Source organism: Hipposideros armiger, unplaced genomic scaffold (genome assembly GCF_001890085.2).
Source record: "Hipposideros armiger isolate ML-2016 unplaced genomic scaffold, ASM189008v1 scaffold_44, whole genome shotgun sequence".
Lineage (NCBI taxonomy): Eukaryota > Metazoa > Chordata > Mammalia > Chiroptera > Hipposideridae > Hipposideros > Hipposideros armiger.
In genome coordinates, this window is record NW_017731394.1 from 4721015 (window position 1) to 4730436 (window position 9422).

Consider the following 9422-nt stretch of genomic DNA (forward strand, 5'->3'; position numbering starts at 1 on the left):
TTCATTCAATTTGTTGGCCATACTTGTTTTCTCGTCTAGAAAATGCCTGTTTATGCCTTTTGCCTGTTTTCCCTTTAAAAGTTTTTATTGATTTATTGGAGTTCTTTATATATTTTTGATATTAATCTTTTAAAAAATATAGTTATATATGGTCAATATTTTCTTTTAGAGTGGGCGTTTTCTTTTCACTTTCTTTTTTGTGTTTTCTGATGAGTGGAAGTTCCTTCATATGTGTGTATATAGGTATGTATTTCATCTGGGAGTAATGCAGATTTGTTTCTTTTAGTATCTTTATATCTTTTATTTCTCCTAATGCACTGGCTAGTATCTCATTACAATGTATGTAGGAGATGTGATAGTGGATAGTCTTGTCTTCCTACAAAAATAGAAAATGCATTATTACATTTTACCATTAAGTATGTTGCTTTTTGTAGAATTAATTCCTGGCTCCTTAAGAATGTTTTTCCTTTTCTTGAATGAATGATTTTCATTTTTCTATCTAGTGATTTTTCTATCCATATATTAAGATGAATTCTCCTAATTAATTTTCCCTTCATTGTTTATTGTGGAAAACCATATGAAAATGTTTTATCAAACTTACATTTCTGGGGTAAAATCAAGTTGGCCGTGTTGTATCTTTTTCTAATATTTCTCTATTTAACTTGCTAATATTTTAAGATTTTTACATCCACATTTATAAGTGAGATTGACCTAAAATTTTCACTTCTCCTAATGTATTATTGATTTCAGCGTTAAGATTATATATACTTTACAAAATATTTCTGGCATTGTTACATCTCTTTTTCTTTCCTGAAAGAGTTTGTATAACATGAGAATCACCTCTGAATGATATAGAGTTGTGTTATAAAAATCTCTGGACATGATGCTTCCTTTGTGGAAATATTTTTTTTTACTAGCTACATTATTTTTCATGTTTATAAGAGTATTCAAATATTTTATTATTTTTAATCAATTTTAGTATTTTTTTTCTAAGGATTTTCCATTTTGTATATGCTTTCAAGGTTTTTGCATAAAGTTGTTTGTAATGTTATTTTATTATTTCTTAATATTTGCTGCATGTGTAATTAGGTCCTCTTAATTTTTACTATTGCTTACTTTATTTTTTTCTGGATTAGTCTTGCCAATTTGCTTTTCCTTTATACTATATATTTTTCTATTTCAGTTTCTCATCTTGTTACTCTTTTTCTCCATTTTTCAGTTTTTTCTTTTTTTCTAAGCTTTTGATATGGAGATTTAAATCACAAATATTAGGCTTTCCCTCTTTTCTAGAATAATTTCCCTTTAAGTTTGCCACATTATTGCTTCTTAGAATTTATGATACAAGCTATTTTTGTTATCATTTAGTTCCGTATATACATATATGTTATTTGTAAGTATAGTTTTTAAAAATACAAATATATCACTCTTTATTTTTGGTAAAATGAGACAAAAATTCAAAAAACAACATAAACAAATATGTAGTTTAGTGAAATGTTATACGGCAAATGCTCTTGAAATCACCATCCAAATTAGGGTCCTTTGTCAGTCACCCCAGAAGTCCCTCCATATGCGCCATCTTAATCATAAGCCCCACTGTCCTTCCAGAAGATCCATTGTTCTAGATTTTAAAGTAATTTCCTGGCATTTCTTTATAGTTTAACCACCCAAATTTGCATTTCTATAGTCTAATCTTGCCTATTTCATTATTTTTATTTGATATGTCTATTAAGTCTCTTAATCTACACTTTTCCTTTCTTTACATTTCATCAGTTTCGGAGCATAACTCATTTATCACAGTCAAGGTTTTACTAATATATACTCCTGGTGCGGTGTGCTAATTGTGCATTCATGTTTCTCTGTTTTCCATATTTCCTGAAAATAGGCAGCTGGACAAAGCTGTAGCCAAATAAATGTCTTTCTTTCTGTATTTATAGCTGGATCCCATTGTATCATATTTCTTGAAGTGAGGAAGCCTTGGATTAGCTATTTATTATATTTCCTCATTATTCTATGTATTGCTAATCATGCTTTTTAATGAAATAAACAGTAAAATGTTACTTTCTCTTGATTGTTAGTGGGTATAGTTAGAAGTTGATGAATTTTAACGTCCTTTTATATAAAAAAAATTTCCATCCATAATAAATATAGCAAAAGGGCTGCAGCCTTTGAGTCCTAACATTTACTCATTAACATTTTTAGAGACTAAAGAACATGTGAGGTGAGATGTCTCTTGGGTGAGTTTAGATCTCCCAGACAAATAATTGTAATTTTCCCTTGGAAAAATCCTACCCGTCTGCTATGAAAAAACTCATATTGAACAGAATCATCCTCTGGTGTTCACATCAACTCTACGTGGCTAAGTTTTGTGTTCCTGGACTTTATAAAGTTAAAGAACAAGCACCCATATTTTTTTCCTTTCCCACATCAGAAGAAACGTTTGAGATAATGACCTCACTTTGAATCTTTCACAAATCTATTAAAAGAAGACCCAATAGATCTTATACAACTTGTAACCTTTATAAACCACACACATATACCTCTAACTTTTATGGCCAATTGTAGTAAATGTCTTCAATAACAAAATAGATACTAGTAGTAACACAGAGCATCCTTCTATACCACATTGGGAGGGCATGACATATTTCTTCTAATTCTGTCTATTTCTGGTGAAATTTTTGGGTAATCATTCTGGAGTTAATTGAAATTGTAAGAAAATAGGAGTTCAGAGAATCTTTTGATTACCTGGTTCAGCCCTTTCAATTTAGGCAACTGAAATGGCATCTTCAAGTGTAGGGTGTCATTTTTTTTTTCTCCCTAATGGATTTTGGACAGAACAGTAAATGAATGGAAAAATACTAAGCAGAGGAGAAAACTTTTAAAAAATCATTCTGGTTATAGTTTTACTCAGGAACAATTTAGCAACTGGAAATCAGGCAACGAGTGGTTTAATGATAGAAAATCCGTTTTATATTGGTGACTGATGAGACCCTGGAACATTTAATTCTTCTTAGTTGCTGGATTCTTCTATGAATTAGTCATTATCCATAAAGCTAAAGACTACTGGGATTTAGGAATAGACTTTTATATTTCTGGTACTGCTCTTAAGCATTCCAGAAAACCAGCAAGCTAGATTAGGATTTCTGTTTTCTTACATGTTTCATATTAACTCTTTATATAGTTCTACCTTTCAGGACATTGGGTCTCTAGAGGAAGCTCAATCAGTAGTGTCTATTATAGATTAACATGGGTTCAAATTCTCTTGCTTCTCTTCCTATTGAAAGATGACAATCCTCTTCTTGAATCTGAGTTTGCCTTAGAGATTTGCCTGACCATAGAATGCTGCAGAGGAGTGTTCTGGGACTCCTAAGGCTGGTTCATAAGAACTCCTGCAGCTTCCATCTGGGTCTCTTGAAACCCTTGCTTTTGAAACTCTGCCATCCTGTTGTGAGGGAGCCCAACCAGCCCCAGGGAGTGGCCCATGGCCAACAGCCCCAGATGAACTTCCAGTTGACAACTCCACCAACTAGACAGCCATGTAAGTGAGCCATCTTTGAAACGTATCTTCCAGACCAGTTGGGCTGCTGATGCTTCATGGGATCGTGATGAGCCCACCCTGCCAAACTCTGCCCAAATTGTGAATTTGTGAGCCAAAAACATGTTTGTTTTTATTTGAAGCCACCAACTTCTGGAGTGATTTGTTATACAGCAACAGATTACAAAATAGCATGCATTTCCTGGACTGATTTCTGAATCAATAAAAAAAGTCAGACAAAGGAGTCAGGAGAATGGAAAACCAAAATATTTTCTGATTTTCAATGGTAGTTAGGTTGGAGAATCACTCTTAGTTTGAGAGCCATGGTTAATTTGCTGAGACCTACTCTGCATTCCTGAATTTGCCCACCTGAAAAAAAGTTAAGTGAACGCAGGTCACTGCCTCCCACTGGTAGAGGTGAAGAAGGTGGAGAAAGAGGCTGATTCTTGCTCAAGCCATTTAAAAGATCAGATTCACTCATTAGAGAAACATAGATCAATAATGTCACAGCCAATCAGATCATTCACTCCACATGTGTACAGAGAAATAACAGTGGTCCAAGATTTTCATACTATTTAGGGACAGTTCCTCCTCATTTAAAATGGACAACTCTGTTAAAGGTATTACCCTCTCCCACTGAGTAGGAATCAAGAGCAGCTGTTCCAACAGAGTTTGCTTCAAATCCCAATTCAGCAACTTAATAGAAATGTCCTTGGGCAAGTAACTTAACCTCTCTGAGACTCAGTGTTTTCATGTGTGAAATGGGGATAATACAATAGTAGCACCTAACTTATTGGGTCTAATACATAGTAAGGACTTAGAAGAATATATTTTTTAAAGATTTTTATTGGGGAATTGGGGTGATGGGAACAGTACTGGGGAATTGGGGAAAGGGGAACAGACAAGTTGCTGTCCTTTTGTTCTTCAGTCTAGTTGTGGAGGACGTTGCCTCACTGCCCCAAGTTGGCACCATCATCGCACTCCTCCCAGGCGAGGCAGACCAGTCGCAAGCTTCTGGATGGCCGCTCACTGCAGCTGCTGGCCGCTCACGCTGGCTGCTGGCTACATACGGTAGCCCATGGCAACCCGCTGCAGCAGGGGCTGCAGCCTACGCTGTCACTGGTGACTCACGACAGCCAAGCTCCAGGTTGAGCTGTTGTTCAGCATCTTAGCTGTAGAGGGCAGCGTCACTGGCCCTCATATGTGGAATCTGAACCGGGACCCTCTGGCGTCCCAAGCCAGTTCTTAACCATCGCGCCACTCGGCCGGCCCAGAAGAGTATTTTTATTGTTTTCCATTGTAAGAAGCTAGTAAGGATATATATTTTTTTTCTGCTGCAAAAATCTTTATTGTTTCAGTTTGGTCCATGGTAAGGGAGAGGGCCCCGGGGTGGTTAGAAGGCTGCCTAGCTGTTTCAGGGAGAGGCTCAGGCATAAGCCCAATGCCAGGGGCATGCAGAGGGGCCCCTCAAAGGCCTCTGGGCTCGAAAGGCTCCCAGTCCTGCTTGAGGGTGAGCCTTTCGAAGAGATACTCGCCGAGCCCGGCCTGGGGGCTGGCCAGCCTGCGGAGGTTATCAGGTGGTCGCCCATCTTCCTGATGAGTTTCACCTCCTCATCCAGGAAGTGATTCTCCAGGAAGTCACAGACATGGGGGTCTGCGTGGGCAGAACCCAAGGCGTGCAGATCCAAAAGGGCCTGGGTCAGGTTCTTCTCCAAGGTCATAGCAGCTGCCATGGCGTCCTGAGTTTTACCCCACTCATCTTGGGAAGGCTTCTGCAGGTCCTGGAAGAGGGCGCGACCGCCACGCTGGTTTTGCATCTTCAAGAGACGTTCCGCACCCTCCCGCTTCTCCTCCGCCAACTCACGGAAGAAGCGGCCCACGTCCTCTAGAGCCACATCGTAGCGGTCGAAATAGAAGCCCAGAGAGAGGTAGGTGGAGGAGGCCCGCAGATGCAAGTTGACCAGGCGGTTGACGGCAGCCTCCACCTTGGTGGAATAATTTTGACAAACTTGGGAGCTCATGATTGTTCAGCAGTAAGGAGTTAAGCTCAAATAACGGTGTTAGCTGGTCTCGGAGGCCGAGGATGGCTGAGTTGGTTACGAAGGTTGAGACTGGAAAAGAGGTTGGAGGGTGGTCGGAGGCTGGAAGAAGGGGCGTCCCTGGGTCTGTTCCGTCCAAACACTTTTGAAGCAAGAGACAGATCCGGGGGACAGTCGAGGAAACTGGGAGGCGTTGGCTAAGACTCTTCTTTTATGGCCTAGTAAGGATATTTGTGCTTAAATATTAGGCATGTGGAATTCTAAAAGGAAAATTGAAAGAAAAATACTATAGGTCTAGCTAAGTGGTTATTATTATTTATTTGCATCCCTGATAGCATAATTTTCAATATGCAAGAATGTGATCACAAGGCTGCCTTCCAGGAAAGATGAGTGTGATGGGGAAATGGGAGATTTCTATAGATGTACATCTATCTCCATTCATAAAAATAGCTGAATAATCATATGCTTACTCTAATAACCCAGACCACCAGACTTATCAAAAACATCAAGGAAGATTAATAGATTATCAAAGACCAGATATGCAATTAAGGAAGATGTTTTATAAGCATTATCAAAATGCAACTCTGTGTGTGTGTGTGTGTGTGTGTTTGTGTGTGTGTTGACTGAGGGTTTGAGGATTTCTAGTTCTTTATTTCTCGACATTTTATGCAGACTCAAATTTGATGGTACATTGAAAGGTCCAACTCAGGTTCATCTCTGTGATGCTTACTGATCTACATCCAGCCCAACTGATACATCTTTCTTTGCTTTGTCCCACTACCAACAAACTTACCCTTAGCTAAGAACATCCAACAGTTTCATTTGTATTAGTTTTATCATTCAAAGGCAGGCCCTCAAAGGTATCAGATACATTAACTATAGCTTTGATCTTATTCAACACAGAACTGGTTCTCCATAAATATTTTTTCTTGATTTAATTTTAGAATATTTCATATTATCCCATTTGTAGCCAGGTATGTTATTAAAATTTAAACATATTTTTCTGTCTGCTTTAGCTAGAAAAATTGTCATTCCCCATTGGCATTGAGGACATCAAAACACTATTGTCCACATTCAGTTATTTATTAGAGAATAAAATGTTGTGTTTCAGAGATTCAAAGAAGAGCGAGAACCCTAAGAGTAAATGGGTAAAGAAAGGATGTATTCTGATTGAGTTTCTGAATGATAAGATGCCTGGGCCTATTAGAATCTATGTGTGGGGATCTTTAGCTGCCTGTAGGGTGCTGGAGCCAACGGAGAGGGAGAGAGTAGCTGTGGGCAAACTGAGGCAGGGGAAGGTGAAGTACTTGCCTAGACCACATGTCTTGGAAGAGTCTGAATCAGTTCAAACCTAGACAGCCTGGGACCAGCAGCTGAGCTCTTAACCAGTCCGCTCTGAAATGTGGGACATGGTGCTTGCTGTGATATTTGAGGCCGCTGCTTTCTCTCTGCTGAAGTGTTAATTGATGTTCTGCTAATTGCGGTCCACAGTCTACCCTGTTCTGCTCTCATTTGGCTTGCCTCTTTCTGAGTCACTCAAGGCCTCAGCTCATCCTGCTGCCGATGTCCTCTTTACCATAGGGAAACCATTTTCCCCCTTGGATCCAGCTCTTTCATGGTGGTGTCCCACTGTGGAGCTACTCGGTCCCCAGGGATTCAGTCATTTCACTGATGCATTGAGTCCCAGAATAGGAGGCGAGCAGAAAGGGTAGCAGGAAGGGCTGCACAGGAGTGCATAAGCACAGTCCTAATTTGCACCCAGAAGCTCAGCCATCCTGCCTAAGCCTTTTGGCTGAATCTGGTTAATTCAAGCAGACTTCTTAATTACTTGTACTGGTTTTGTCTCAGGAGATTACACATTGGTCTATTCCCTAATTGCAGATGCATTTTAAGGGGTTTCTTGTGATACAGAAAGAATATTTTTGACGGTGGATTGCACAACTTCATATGACTGCCTGTTCAAGGCCTGCCATAAAATAAATTGCATACGGTTACTAAGGAAACCAATGACCAAGTATTAAAAGCACATTTATGAAATGGCAATATATGTGCCTTTTTATGAAGACATTAAATATTAATACCTAGGAGCAAGTCTGGTAAGTATCATAATTTCAAAATCGTTATGAACATAATTGACGTTTCAAAATGTACCTAAACTGTAGAAGGACATAAAAAAGCATCTGACTTCTAGGGTGACCAAGTCCTAGGTACTACAAATACTCCTGTGGTTTGTCGCCTACCTTTGTAATTGAAGAAAATGCTCAGTCTCACTTACAGGTTACTGAAGATAAGAAGAAAATATGTTTCCATTGAATTTCAACATACCCTGAATTCCATCATGCATATCCATGGGTGGTGCCCATGTACCAATGCTTTACATAGCATCTTTTGGCTCCAGGGTGGAATGTGGCCCTTACATGGTAGCTTAGCAGAAGAGAATATACGTTTATGGACAGGTAGAGGCAGACTTTGGAAGAAGATTCTTTGAGTTCTTCAAAATTGATTAGAAAAGACACTCAAAAGGGAGTGTTAAGTTTTGATTCTAGTTTCAATTCTGCTAGTAACTATCTGGGTTACTTGGGTCAATGAAATTTACTTCTCTAGGTCTCAGACCTCATCAGGAAAAGAAGGAAGTTGGACTTGCTGATCTCTGAGGAACTATTCTGATTTCATTTTCTATCATTCTAAGAATCTTTTCTTTTACTTGGTTCCATGTCACTCACACTTATGTCGTTTATGATATTAAATGAGAACAGGAAAATGTCATATCACTTGCCAAACTATTTCCCCAGGATACCCTTTACTTCAGAATTTACCTTTTCTTTTCTTCCAGGAATAAGAACATCACCTGAAACAAATGTTCCTTTCCTTGAATGAAGATATTTGGCAACTAAAGGAGACTTTGCAGGAACTTAAGAGAAAAGCAAACTTAGATGTGAAATAAGCTATTTCCTTGGCTAGCTGATTTTTTGCATCTCCTTCATTGGTTACTTTTTAGTATTCCAATTTCTAGAGATTGTTTTCTCATAGCTTGACTTCTCTTTTGAAGATTCTGCAGTGAATCCAATTATTACTACTATTACTACTACTACTAACAATAATAATAGAGTAAAATGAAAATGAACTAAACAAAATTTGCTTGCTATTTTACTTCTTAGTAGAAAAATACTGAGGAAATAGTTCTGGGTGATGCTTGAGGAATGAATGGTCTAAGTTGAGACCATAGGGAGGTTGGAGGATTTAACTAAATTGAAACTTAAATACCAGTCAGTTGGGTTTTTGAGCTGCCTCTTGTCTCACTGTGGCTCTGGGGGAACATGAAATATAAGTTAAAATGATGAGTACAAATGCAAAACACCCAGCTCAATGCGTGGCACACATAGAGGCTGAGGAGGGGACAGAAAACTGGAAACCCCATGAGATTTTTCCTACTTCTTTGTTTCGGCCTCAAGGAATTTCAACTTTCTTGAGTCCCTACTGAACCTACTATTTTAGTCCCACTAAGACCCCAAATCAGTCCACATTAGTAAAAGTTGCCATTCATCACATTACTCTCTCCAAACCAGGTGACTTCTCTAGAAAGCATTCCAAGTTCATAGGTAAACACTTTGAGATTCATTCCTGCAAAATGGAAATCTGTCATCTTTGCAGCTACCATCATCTTTGTAAACTTCACTTTCCCTTTTCCTTTGGGTCCTCTAACAAAAGAACTGAAAGATAAACCCAGCTCACTAGGTACTTGTGTACTGTGTGAACTTGATAAACATTTATTGAAAAGATAACTGCCAGTTTCCTATCTGGGACTCATGGTTTCTGGCCTGGCATGTAAAGAGCTTGAAAATTGTCAGTGT

The 9422-nt window shown here is 38.6% G+C and overlaps 1 pseudogene; it reads right to left on the reverse strand.

The window, feature by feature from the left end:
• Positions 1–4909: 4909 nt before the first annotated feature.
• On the reverse strand, positions 4910–5777 carry LOC109381115 (ferritin light chain pseudogene; annotated as a pseudogene).
• Positions 5778–9422: the final 3645 nt, after the last annotated feature.